At 45.6% G+C, this 14543-nt stretch overlaps 1 pseudogene; it reads right to left on the bottom strand.

Moving 5' to 3' along the window:
• Positions 1–12963: 12963 nt before the first annotated feature.
• LOC116912676 lies at positions 12964–14285 on the bottom strand (annotated as a pseudogene).
• Positions 14286–14543: the final 258 nt, after the last annotated feature.

The following is a 14543-nucleotide window of genomic DNA, read 5'->3' as shown; positions in this document are numbered from 1 at the left end:
TACTGATTTTCCACTTCCGTGAAGGCCATATACATTCCGTCGGAACCAAATCTGGGCTTCTAGCTGATCGCTCATGACATCCAGCACAATACTGTTTCAGGATGCGGGGCAGGAACTGTAAGCCCCAGCCTCCAGCCATGGCCACAGTTATGAGGAGAAAGATGTAGCTCTGCACAGTGTCCTCTGTTGCTAAGCCGTGCCGTTTCGTAGGCCAAGTGTATTAAATGCATTTACAACTTACTGTATTTTCTCTATACAGAGGGGTGGTTGGGACATAGCCCATCATAAGTCAAGGATCGACTTTATATGCAGAGGCTAAATTACAGCCCCTGAAATTAAAATCTCATTAGTAGCTTAGGTTGGGGTGAGCCTCTCGTAAGCGTTTTGTCTTACAGTGTCGTGAACCTATGCCTTTGCCTTTAACTTCAGCTCAACTTCTGGACACCAGCTATGACCTTGAAATTAACCCGTTAGAATTTAATTTTGCTTATCCTAGCACATGGGTCAAGTTCTAACTTTCCACTCATCTCTGAAACACCAATTCTGGCACAGAACTGCCCCCCCCACTCCCTAATCTTTGCGTTATCCATATTGCTGTGCAGACCTGACCTGTTGCATTTTATTTATTTTAGAGAACTGGTTTCCTTGGAACACTAGACACAAACACGGCTATAGCATGGAACTTTCAAAGCATGACCCTAACGTGCCGCATTTTGGCACCGTACGTGGAACACCTCTCAGGACTGGTGCTGTACTCCTGTGTGGCTGAAGGACCTGTATATTAGGACACAGTTAGAAATGATGCTGGTTCAGAGAGTGGCAACTGTAGATGCTCCTCTAAGATCCACGACTTTCATAGCCCTAGTGTAGATTGCTGTCTGTCAGCAGGTGAGAGCAGGTGAAAGACAAGGCCAGACCCTGTGATTGGACAGTAGAAAAAGGAAGGCTAGAGCCTGTGATTGGACAGTAGAAAAGGAGGGCGGGTGCAGAGTTTTGAGAGGCAGGAGAGATAGGAGGGAGGGAGAAGAAAGGAAGATGGAGGAAGAGGAGGACCCAGATCCGTGTGGCTTTAAATGGCCACGGGTAGCTGTGAATATCTTATAAGGAATGAATAATTACAGGACAATTTTGTCCTTTCTAGGTGGGCAGTTTATATCAATATCAATTGGCTCTGAGTTTATTGTGTGGACGTTTTGTGGGGTGAGGATTTACTGATATAAATCTGATTCATAAATTACAAGCCTCTAGAGTTTTGATTTTACCAGGTTACAGGGATTTGAGACAGCTAACCGTGAGATGGGCGGTTGCTACATGGGGCAAGAGAACTTAGCGAGTCAGGTGGAGAGATTTCGGAGCAAAGGGTCAGAGAGTCTGCCGAGATGAGAACACCCCGCTAGTGCCACGTGTCCCGCCGGTGCCCGGTGTAGTGTAGGATGGCGTGTTCCTTTTTTATTATTTCCCACAACACTCTGGGGATTTGGTTAGATTTCCAGCACTGGAACGATTTTCCTCTGTTGAGTGGGGTCTTAAATCCATTTAGAAAGCTGTTGGTTACCAAGATATAAGTGCAGAGCTACAGACAGACGCCCCGCGGGAACACATACGAAGTCTAGCAAGCCTACCAATTGGTTGGAAAGTTAAAACTAATTGCTTTATTAAGCCTAGGTTTCCTCATCCGAGGATGGACCAGGGACCACTCAAGATGTGTTTTTCCTCTCAGTTCATTTGTATGGCGCAATTGTCACAGCAGTACTCTAATGAGTTATAGGTATTTGGGGTCTTACTTTGATTTTTTTTTTTTTTGAGTCAGGGTCTTCAGTACGTAACCTACACTAACTTGAACTCAGGACATTCCAAGAGCCCGTCTCCTACGTCCTGGGATTACAGGTGTGCGCTATACCTGCTACCTTTCTTGTAACCTGTGAGCAAGCAACTTGAGGAGGAAGAACTTCCTTTGGATCTAGTTTCAGAGTCCATGGTCCGCCATGGTGAGAAAAGATCTTGAGGAATCAGAGTCTGTGAGGGTACGTGGCTGGGACTGCTCATTGCATCTTCCTCGGAAGGAAGAGCTGAGTTTAAAAAGCCAGTCACCACCGCGGGTTCTGTCATCCCGCAGGCAGACACGCAATCACTAACAATTCCCCTCTATCTCTTTTCTTCCAGTCGCTGCAGGTGACCAATGAGGTGCCAGTTTCCAACTTGGCACCAGCGCACTTGTCCAGTGCCCACCACTGTTTACTTCGATAAAGCTCCCTGTCTCCCAACTTCGAATAGGTCAGGCATACCTCCATGTCACGGTTCAATCGGCCAGGTAGTGGGAGTGATGCAGCTCCTGGAGGTTAGCAGTAAGCTATACAGAGCCTTGCCTTCAGGACATACAAGAAATCAACATTTCCAAGGATGGGCAGGAAAGAGACCAGGGCCTTTGCTACCAAAAAGGCATTCATTGTGCCTGGTTGCACACGACCCAGTCTTTGTCCTCGGACAGCTCCCAACACACCACAGCATTTGTCAATAATTAGCCGAGGGATGAGCATGCAGTTGTAGCATGTTCGACTGTCATGGGGCAAGTTAGTGATAAATACCTCTATCATGCGCATGTTGGTTAGGATGTGTAAGGTCAGAAAAAAAAATCTCTTCTGGATTCTTGTTAAAGGTCTGGTATTCTTTCTGCCTGTTTTAAAGTTATCTTCGTGGGAAAACAAATATCCCAACACCCTCAAATTAGTCTTCCTAAATGCAAAAGATGACAGACAAATCGATGTGCTGTAAGCAAAAGGAAGCACATGCAGTCGCCCTCGCATGCGTGCTGAGTAAACACAAATCGGTATACGAGAAAGGCAGAGCGGCCCCTCGGCGCATGCGTGCTGAGTAGACACAAATCGGTATGCGAGAAAGGCAGAGTGGCCCCTCAGCGCATGCGTGCTGAGTAGACACAAATCGGTATGCGAGAAAGGCAGAGTGGCCCCTCGGAGTCTTTGATTCCGACTTCTGCTCAGTTTGTCTGTCATTCCAGCCAGCGTTCGCGGTCTCTTTCAAGAATTGAAATATTTCACGTCTCACCCGAGCTTTCACTTCCCCGTGCCTCTTGATCTCCGTTATTCTTGACAACTCAAGATAAAAGTCTTTCTTGTTCTCCAGCTCTTCACACTGATCCAGGAGTTCCTCTGGACAGATCATCAATAACAAAGAACAGCAAACGTTGGCATGAGTGTGGGGAGATAGGGGCTGTTATCCACTGCTGGTACAGCCATTTTAGAAATTGGTCTGGAAGATTATCAAAAAAAAAAAAAAAAAACCTAGAAATAGATGGAACAAATGACTCAGACAGAACACTCCAGCCACAGCCTAAGAGCTCTGCGCCCTGCTAGGGACAACTCACACATCCATGTCCCTCACAGCTCTATTCACTATAACCAGGCAGTGGACTCAGTCTAGGCCTCTAAAGAAGATGTAGAATTTTATTCAGTTGCAAAAAAACGAATTATGAAGTTTACAGGTAAATGATACACTTTGGTTTTGTGTGTTTAACTCAGTATCTGCGGAGGCCAGGAAATTACAAAGTAGCCATGAAGAGGAGGGAGGGATATGTTGAGGGAGAGGGAGTGATAGAACATAAGTCAAATGGATTCTAGGAACAAAAGGTTGAAACAGGAGGAATGGGGGTTGGGGAAATACAAGGGAGAGGCAGTGAGGGAGGGTTGATTGAGATAAAGAAAGCTATATGAGAAAGCCAGTCAGTGGTGGTGCACATCAAAGGCAGGAGGACTCTGTGAGTTGAAGGCCAGCTTGGTCTACAGAGTGAGTTCCAGGACAGACAGGACTATAACTAGAAACCCTGTCTCAGAAAATAAAAAACAGAGAGAGAGGGAGAGAGAGAGGGAGAGAGAGAGAGAGAGAGAGAGAGAGAGAGAGAGAGAGAGAGAAAAGAAAAGGCAAGAAGGACACTGACTATCTTGTAACTCAATTTTAAAATGTAAAAGAGCGTTTAAAGGAGGTGTTCTGCATGGTTAAATAATACTGTTTCTGGAGACAGTGCCGATATGGGACGCCTCCATATAAATTATGGGTCAGGGATGCTCTAGAAGGCTCAAAACAACACATGACTTTGCCATTCCTCTCCATTTCCCACAATAACTAAATGATAAAGACCCTATCATTGAAAACGCCACACACCTCAGTAGAATGATACAGAGAAATGGAGCTAAAACTATTCTAGAAACCTTGTCTGCGCTTTTGAAGTGCCATAAGGTGACACACTTCTGGGGAAGAAAATGCATCAATATCGCCATGCAATTGGGAACACTCTGAACTATAATACCACTAATAGGCAAGACGTGGTATAATACGACACCAGTGCAACAGTGGTACAACTGTGGTGCAGTTAACCAACCACTCTCTGATTATATCCCATGCCCGCCTACTCCACAGGACTTCACACTCAATTAACTTATGCACGTCTGGAAAAATCACAGACACGAGCAGGGAACATATTTCTGCTGGTTAGCTAAACTGGTATAATGTCAAGCTGTCTTCTAAATACCTATGTTCATACCCACAAATGCTACTCACAACCAAAACTAGAGAGGATGTGAATGTGGACTCCCATGCTTTCTAAGATGTTGAAAATATGGGATGGTTGAAGGCTCAGCCCTAAATGAGACGCGTATCGCACTCCCTCTAAGGCTCAGGGACCAGCGTAGAAGCAGAAAGAATATAAGAGATGGTAGGTAGTGAGAGGAGCTGAGAAACACCACTGCAGTCGTGGACTCTCAGCAATCACGACGCACTGAGCTGGAGCAGTCATGAACTCTCAAGAGACACTACGCGCTGAGCTGGAACAGGTCTGACCCTCTCAGCAGTCAGTCAGCTCACGCAGCTCTGCCCTTCCTCACTGAACTATTGGCTACTAATAGATGCTAGGGGAAGAAAAGTTATCGTCTCAGAGAGAAGGAGGCATGTTCAGTTGAATACCTACTGTTAAACCCATCGGGTCCCAAATGCATGATCACAAAGACACATCTGCTTAAGCTAAGTGGTCACAGGACAGGATGCATGAGGGAGGGAAGACTGACAGGACGGAAGGGGAAATAAAAGACAGTTTGGGGTGATATGCACATATGAAATTGCCAAAATAACAAATTCAGTCAATAAACAGTTCTGTGGGATTATTAATTCCTAATTCCCATATATTATTATTTATTAAAAATATCTAAAATATTTATTCAGTACCCCCTTGTTATGTTTTTGCTTGTTGTTTTCATCTATGGCTAATATTATCTCATCTGTTTGGAATATTATGATTTTCTTCCTTTACCTTATTGCTTATAATATTCCTCTTAAATTTCTTATGTTAATTGTACGGATGCTGCTCCTGAGTTTATGTCTATGCCCCACTTGTGTGCCTTGTACCTGCAGAGACCAAAAGGGGGCATCAGATCCTTTTTAACCAGAATTACAGATGGTTGTAAGCCACCATGTGGTTGTTCAAATCCGGACCCCCTGGAAGAGAAGCAAATGTTCTTAAGTCATCTCTCCAGCCTTGTTTATAGTGCTCTTAATTTCTACTTATTTGATTTGGTTTCCGCCTTTGGGAAAAGCTATTGGCCCTTGGTTAGCAGCCGTTCTCTTGAAGAGCGTAGCTCCAGAAGAAACCCTGAGGAGATGCTCTGTGTAGAAGTGGGAATTCTTTTCTCTACCTCTCTGACGTTGGGTGTGAGGTCCTATGTCGCTGGCTACCCCAGACACCAGAAGATGTTTACTCTTGGGCTGGTAATTTTGACCAGAGAGCAACTCTCTTGTTCTTACTTGAGAGCTGCCCTATTTCATCAGAACCAATGTAGGGATTGAGGAAGAGAGGAATAAACATCAGATTTAGATATGTGTTTAGTATCTTCGTTTTGATGGCTCCCCCCCTTTCAGTTGTGTCCAAGTTCAAGTCTTACTGAGCCCCTATAGAAACAACCTCTTCTGCTCTATCCCTATGGTCACTGAGCCCTAATAAAGGAAGACAGAGGAGGAACTTACCTTAATACACACGTGTATGTTCAGCCTCTCCGCAACTCCTTCTCCTCAGAAACGAACGGAAATGCTGGTCTCCTGGGCTCCGTGATCTGACTTGGCTCCTCTGTGTGTCCTGCTCTTTGATGCTGGGTCTGTTCCTTCAGGTCTCCTAAGTTTGAGACTACTCACCTGTCTGTGTGAGGATGCCAGTGCACTTTGCTCGACACACTCTACGGAGACGTCAGTTCTCCTGAGACGATTATATTACCCCGTCAAGTATGGCAGAAATAGAACCGCGTCAACGCCCTATCCCGAGTCTTTTTCTTACACACTCTAAGATCCCTTCTCTTTCAGGTCAGTAGACCAGTGGGGGAAGCAACGTAGCAAAGCCCAGCTGAGACTAAAGAGTGAGGAGACCCGCCTAAGCCCAGACTTCCAGCTGCCCCCCATCACCTATGTGGATCGAGCCGTCCTAGGTGCTCTCGATCATCCCAGCAGCCAGAGAAAAGCCACTGATCAACTACAGTGCTCAGGGAATGGAATAACCCTGCTGCTGAACCCTGCCCCAATTCTTAAGGAGAGATAGCATGAGGTGTGCTCCTGGGGTTTTCCCTGAAAGACTCCAGGTCTCCTTTCTGCAGAGACTCTTGTCCATCAATGTTGACGGCAGCACTACTCACATCATGTAAGTTATGGAGACAGGCTAGGCGTCTGTCTACCGAGGACTGGATAAAGAAAATACGGTATACCCACAGCCTTCAGGTAAAAACAATGAAACTATGTTGTTTCCAGAAGACAGATGCAACTGGAGAAGACGCATTCTAAGCAGGTTAAGTCAATCTTAGAAAGACAAACATGGGGTTGGGGATTAGTTCAGTGGTAGAGCATTTGCCTAGCAAGCACAAGGTCCTGGGTTCAGTCCCCAGCTCCGAGAAAAAAAAAGAAAGAAAGAAAGACAAACATTGCACGTTCTCTCTCACGTGTGGACCCCATATTGAAGGTAAATACATAAAATGGTAAGCGTACATACGACATAAAAGTAGGCTCAAACTGTCCATGAAAACAACAGGGATAAATGGGGCAAAGTCCTGGGGGTCAGAACGCCACACCTGGAATACGCTCAAAGCACATTCTGTACTTGCATTAAAACTTAACTCTGGGGTTGGGGATTTGGCTCAGTGGTAGAGTGCTTGCCTAGTAAGCGCAAGGCTCTGGGTTCGGTCCCCAGCTCCGAAAAAAAGAAAAGAAAAAAAAACTTAACTCTGGAGCCCAGTGTCACGTAACTCAATTAAAATACATTATTAATAAAACAAAAGTATTGTGAGATGCGATATAATTGTTGTGTTAACCCACTGTCCTTGGGGATAGTCACGCAGCCACAGACCAACAAAACAACTTGGCTTTCCCTTTCGAATTGCAAATTACACTGTATCTCCCCCACATCTGAGTCCTTTTATCTTTGGGGCTTCACGGCTTTTATTAAATCCATGCCTTGCCATTCTTGGGAGCATTCAGCGGCCGTGAGCTCGTGTGTTATCCATCTTACTTCATCAGAAGTCGCCTCATTCATGCCTTAATCTCTATCACAGTCTGAGCTATGAGTCACGTTGGGCGTATTTTATTATTAGGTTTTGTTATATTTTCCAAAACTAAATGAAAATTTTTGATAGCATGAGAATTCTCTCCCATTAATTATCTCTCCACGCACCAAAGTCATTCTAGCAAAACAATTGTGATATTGAGTTATAGTTCTAATAAAGTTTAGAATCCGTTATTCCTCCGAGAAGAACGTCAGATAGATAACAGCAAGAGTTTAATGTCACGTGTCAGCTTTTTTTTTTCTTCACAGAACCGAAGATACTGTCCTTTTCAAAAATCTAGTTAAAGGAACATCTAATCTCATCTTTTCCTCTAGCTTCTGACAGGGACCATCAGTAATCAGTAAACCTGAATCAAATTAAAGCTTTCTAACATGTGGTAACAGTCAATAAGGTCATTCATTAGTGTTTGAAATACATGGAGCACCATGGACAGATGGAGGTAGCATACTAGCATGCCATCTCAGAGACAAGCACGTGACTGCAATTTCCCCGGCAGTCAGCCCCGACATATGGCTAAATATCAATTACAGTGACTGAGAGATGTATATGAGCTTATAACTCCCGTTACTGAGGCTTTCATTATAACAGAGGATCTAAAAACAGGGAAGGTGATTTCTCTCCCTCTCCCTCTCCCTTTCCCCCTCCCTCCCAGTCCCCCCTCCCCCCACCTCTCTCTGAGACAGTTCTTGTTGGCCTAAAACTGCCTATGTAGATGAAGACTGCCCTTGAGAAGGCAGAGGCCTGCTCTTGCTCCTGAGTGCTAGCATTAATGGAGTATATTGAAATACCCAGCACATACTTTTATGTTTTTATTAATTCTTTAAAAGCTCTGTGATCATACTCACCTTCCTGCCCCCTGCTCCAAGATACACCATGCCTTCACTGCCCATCCAACATCGTGTCTCATTTTATACCGGTGAAGTCCAGTTTATGTTGCCCATATATTCTTGACTGTGCGGCCTTCCACTAGGACATGCTCAACTTACCGCCCTACGCTCTTAAAGAAAGCAAACTGTTCCTCTCCCAGTAGCTAACGATTGCCCACAGCTCCTCGGCTGTGGGTGGGACTGTGAGCCCACCTCCCCTCTGCATGCTGGGCATTAGTCTGACTTGAGCTTGAGCAGGTTTCAGGTTGTATGTATGCTGTCACAACACTGAAGTTCACAGGTGCAGCTGCAGTGTTATGCCCAGAAGACCCCCCCTTCCCTTGTAGTCAAACGCAACCTCACCACACTTCCCCACAGTGACCCGTGAGCCTTGACAGGAAAGCGGTGGAATACAGATGTCCTTCTTACGGCTGGGTACCCAGCAGTCTCTTATTTACTCTCTGCACCTTGATCAGTTGTGGGTCTCTGTGTTGATTGACACCTACTGCAAGACGCTTCTCTGGTGAGGAGTGAGCGATGCATTGATCTAGAAGTATAAGAATACCCTGACCTTCAGAGTTTTTGACCCTTTATGGACTATTCACTGAACACCGTTAGAGGGAGCCAGTTTGGAAGAAGGAGAGCATGATTTGGGGGGTACAGGAGAACAGCTGTTCTCACTCTTTAGCACATACATGATTCAGCGTCCACCTGTTGGAGTGACAGTTCTAGTTCATTGGGCCTCACCGGTGGCCCATGTTTTGCATATTTAGTAAGATCTCTGTGGTGCTGAAATGGCCGGTCATCAGAATACGTGTTGATAAGTAAAATTGTAGCTGGCTGTTTATGTCTCTCTTCTCTCATTAAATTAAGACTTTATCCACACGCCCTTCTGCCACTGCTTCCTAACACTGTGTTAAAAGCAAGTTCTTGATAATGTCCTTGGGTGGAATTAAGAGAAGCAGTACCCATGAAGAGGCAAAGAATCTGACCACATATATCTGACCCCTTGAACAAATGCTAAATGTTTTTTGAAATTCTACTTTTTACTGTTCCTACATGACTGAAACAACATAATGAAACCACCACTGAGAACATTCAAGCAACACAAAAAGGACACCATAGTCCCTTTCATCTGAAGGTATGTAGCAGGAAGACAGGACATTAGCTGTGTGACAGGGAATCTAAATATCAATTTGTAAGTGATTATGATCAGATCAATACCCAAATGATTATTGTAGGTGGTGGAGTACACCTGTTGTGTTTTTATAAAAAATAAAGGGGAAAGAATATGTTTGGTGGAGGTGCAGTATGGTGTGGGAGAAGGAGGTGTCTCTGCTGGCCCATGCTGAGACACCCATTCCCCCTGAGGGACCAGCCACATGATGGTATAGTATAGAATAGAGTTTATTCAGGGCATGGGGATAGGAGTTGAGGGAGTACAGACAGAAAAAGGGAAAGAGAGAGAGTGAGAGGAATAGGGAAAGGGGAGAGAGAAAGAGGGGAGGAGGAGGAGGAGAGGAGGAGGAGGAGGAGGAAAGAGGCCAGCTATGTGCACATGAAGAGAAAGGGGGAGAGAAGAGAGGTGGAGCAGGACAGGAGGACAGAGGGAGAGCAAGAAGGCAAGAGAGGAGGGGTAAGCAGCGCCTTTTGTAGTGAGTCAGGCACATCTGGCTGATGCCAGGTAACTGTGGGTCAGAGCCTAGACAAAGTGTTAACAACACCTAAATAAGGATGTAGGAAATTATAGCTGGGGAAATCTGGAAAAGTTTGGAAGGATAATAAGTGGAAGGATGGGTGGGCGAATGGATAAACTGATAGTGGAATGGCGGGAGGGAAGAAAGGAAGGAAGGGAGGAGAGCAGAAGTAGAGGAAAGGAGGGGAGGAGGGATAGAAAGATGGAGGAATAGATGAATGGATGGATGGAAGGAAGGATGGAGGGACAGAAGGATGGATGGATGGATGGATGGATGGATGGATGGATGGATGGATGGATGGATGGAAAGATGGTTGGATAGATGGGGGATAGAAAGATAGGTGGAGAAATGAATCAATGGATGGATGGAGGGAGAGATAATGGATTGGTGAATGGATGAATCTGTCTTTCTATGCCTTGGTCTGATATGTGGGTAGAATACGTAGATGATAGAACCTTCCCTCCAAAAGGTGCCCATATTCTTCTGCTGCATGGAAGAATTTAACATGTTTATTTCATTCATTCGACCTGTGATACAATAGCCCCACTTGCCCTACAGCACATGTCTCAGCACAGTGAACGCTTCAGTACAAACAAGATACTCTAACATTCTACTGTGACTCTTAAGCTTCTGTTTTATGTTCAAAATCCTCTCGGTAATAAGAAAACAGGCAGGGTTATTTATCCCACGAGACCTGTAAATTCAGTATATAGCATCCTGGATTGCCCTGAAAATGAATCACATCCCAGAGTGCTTCAAAATGAACTTTAGCAAATGACAGAACCGTGATAAAATTTGCATATCACATTTGAGTGCATTCGAGGTTTCTGTTTGCCCCCAGCTCAGCACTGCTCTCCTAAGTGCGATTACACATGTGCAGAGGTGAAGGGGCTCCACAGAATGCCAGCCTGGCTGAGACAGAGACAGGGGGTGACTCTTCGCCCTCTGAGACCACGGGGTGGGGGGTGGGGGCGGTACTCATGCAAATAGCAAAGCTGGAATGTGGATTTTTCCGGTTTGAGTTCCCGGTATTTAGTAGGATTTGATTGTCTCTTACTGGTGGTTTTATGACGGGAATGTGCAGCCATTTAAGATTATAGAGGGAGAAACATGTGACTCATGTTAATCAAGGCCACTGACACCAGGTCAGATGAAAGAAAAAAAGTTCGAAGAAATCCTCACCCTAACTTCTCAGCATCTACCGCACTCGTCGGGTGACGCTTGTCTCCCACCTTGCATTATGCACACCTCGCTGCATTTTCTGTTCTCAGAACCTCCTCTTTCTGTGCCTCCACGCCTTGCTTCTCAAGACAGAACGTGGGGACCCCGGAAGAGCTGCTGGGTAGCATTGCACCAGAAGATACTGAGAGAGTAACCACGTGACTCATAGCGGACGACACAAGGAGACAAGCACACAAAGATGCAACCTACATTTATATTCATTTTAAAGGAAAAGTGCAAATGTACCCCAACTTGTCTCCCCAAGCCTTATCAGTCACCACCATCTCAGGGGTAAGTCTGCCTGTGTAGTGTTCTCTGCCTTGAAGGGAGCATGCGCTGTTCAGCCCACGCCTGCTCTAATGACTCAGAAGATAGGCCTGCATATGTAGGAGGCTCTGAAAGCTAAGTGTGTCCCTTGTGCTGTGTCCATACGTGTAGGTAAATGCACTGCACCGATAACACGGAGTGAGGCATGGAGGGCTGTGTTTTACGGAAAGACAGAAGAGAGAAGAGATGTGTTTGATGGAGGCATGGGATGGTGTGGGGGAAGGGGGTACCTCTGGGGGCCCACGCTGAGGCATCCCTTCCCCCAACACACCAGGTACCAGCCACATGAAGGTATAGTGTAGAATAAAGTTTATTCAGGGCATGGGGAGGGGAGTTGAGGGGGTAGAGACAGAAAAAGGCAGAGAGAGAGAGAGAGAGAGAGAGAGAGAGAGAGAGAGAGAGAGAGAGAGAGAGAGAAAGAAGAGAGAGAGAGAGAGAGAGAGAGAGGGAGAGGGAGGAGAGGGAGAGGGGAGGGGAAGCCATCCATGAGCACATGGAGAGAGAGGGAGGCAGGGAATGGGGAGAGTAGGGGAAGAGGGTGAGGAAGCAGGAGCAAGAGGAGAGACCAAGAGAGAGAGGAGGGGGCAAGCAGCCCCTTTTATACTGACTCAGGCACACCTGGCTGTTGCCAGGTAACTGTGGGGCGGAGCCTAGAAGAAATGCCAACATGGAAGAAATCAGAGTCGAAGGAAGAACTAGTCTCATCCCCTCCACAGAGAGATTCTTTATGACTTGTCCCATACCTTGAACTATTCATTTAGTGAATAAACAGTTAGTCCCCTGTCTCTGTAAGTCAGACGACCCATTTCTGGGTCTCCGTTAACTCACTCAGGTCGATATTCTTTGAATAGTTGGGAGGGGTCTAACTATTTCTATTCGAATTTTATGATTTCATGGTTGGTTTTTTTTTTGGAGGGTTTTTTTGTTTTGTTTTGTTTTTTTACTTTTCGAAATCTGTTAACTTTATTTTAATTAAAAAAATATTTCTTAAAACTGCACTTAGCGTCAAGATCATTTATGAAAATCTCCAGTATCTGTAAGACACATTTGTAACATTTATGTTAACAAAACCCGTTTTTACTTTAAGCAAATTGTGGAGAACGGAGGGGGGGCACAGAAGATACCTACATTTTACTTTAATATTTAAGAATACGCAGGCACAAACTGGGTGACAGAAAAGACCTCAGAACAGGCTGGCATCTCAGAAGCAACCTTCAAAGGTTTAGTTTCCTCAATTTCTAGCTATGCCTAAGATCCTTCTTCATCTTCGAACTCAGGGGCCAAATAGTACTTTAAGTGTTGCATGTCAGCATTTTATACTCTACAACAGAGGTTCACCTGCAGACATACTGAGTGTTACTGTGGGAGACAGTGGGTGACTTTTGTGAATAAGTTCAGGTACCTCAGAGCAAAGGTTAGCAGAACTGTCTCGTTCACCCCTCTGGCTACAGCCTCCCCTTCATCAGCATTGTTTGTGGCAACATAATGTTTCCTTTGCGAAGCTCTCCACTTGCAGAAAAGTTCACCCCACCCTTTCTTTGCACAGGCTATCACAACGGCATCTCCAATATGGCTAATGTCCCGGCATATACGTGCAAATTCACCTGATGGCATCTTTACTACGCCACTGTACTCCTGTCCGGGATTCCAAGTTGCTCAACGTCTAAGCCCATTAACTTCATTTCGTAGTCTGGAACTTTCTCTTGATTTGGTGCTTCAAATACGAGTGCTAAGGTATCAGCATTATCTTCAGCCGTTAAGGTCACGATGTCTTCATTACTAGCACATTTTAGAATTTTGGACACGCTGGTGACGTTCACGCCCGTGGCCAGGCTGCGATCGCAGCGGCTTGGGTCGAAGCCTTCGGAGTGCAGAGTAAGCGGCACCAAGGAGATGTGAGACCAGTGAACCAGTGAACCCTGTAGGTTCACACCGCGAGTTCATGCTCTGTAGGTTCGCGCCCGCCCGAGCTTATGTCCCAGCAGGTCTCACTGATGAGGTCTTTAAGAGCCTCCAGCACCTCCTTCAGGACGGAGCCCTGGATCAGGCAGGTGACAACTACCCCTGCGCCTGCAACGGTCTCTTGCTGATTTCACATTTCTGACAGCTGAGCAAGTAACTGAGTATATCGTGCAGGGGTATCAACCTTTCTGTCAACTGTGAGCAGGTGAGGGCAGGTGAAAGGCAAGGCTAGAGCCTGTGATTGGACAGTAGAAAAGGAGGGCGGGCGCAGAGTTTTTGAGAGGCATGAGAGATGGGAGGGAGGGGAAAAGGAACGAAGATGGCAGAAGAGAAGGGCGACCCAGATCCGTGAGGCTTTAAATGGCCACAGGTAGCTATGAATATCATATAAGGGATGGATAATTACAGGACAATATGTCTTCTCTTGGGGGTCAGCTTAGATCAATATCGATTGGTATATTTACTGATATAAATCTGATAAATTACAAGCCTCTAGAGTTTTGATTTTACCAGGTTACAGGGATCTGTGACAGCTGACCACGAGATGGGCGGTTGCTGCATGGGGCTAGCTCTGGAGGCACCGAGATCGTTAGCCTGGGGTGGTGCATCCTTACTTTTTTATTATTTAATGCAACATAGGTTGTTTCTGATTTTTTGGCTATTATGAATAGAGCAGCAATCCCGTGGCTAAGCCAGTGTCTCCATAGGAGGACGAACCATCTTTTGGGTATATGCCCAGAGTGGTATAGCTGGGTCTTGGGGGGTAGATATATTTCCAGCTTCCTAAGAAACCACCACACTGACTTTAATAATGACTCTACAAGTTTGCACTCCCATGAGCAATGGACGAGTGTCCCCTTATTTCA

The sequence above is a fragment of the Rattus rattus genome, chromosome 11 (assembly GCF_011064425.1).
Source record: "Rattus rattus isolate New Zealand chromosome 11, Rrattus_CSIRO_v1, whole genome shotgun sequence".
In the NCBI taxonomy this organism is placed as follows: domain Eukaryota; kingdom Metazoa; phylum Chordata; class Mammalia; order Rodentia; family Muridae; genus Rattus; species Rattus rattus.
This window is presented reverse-complemented; position numbering and strand designations above follow the sequence as displayed.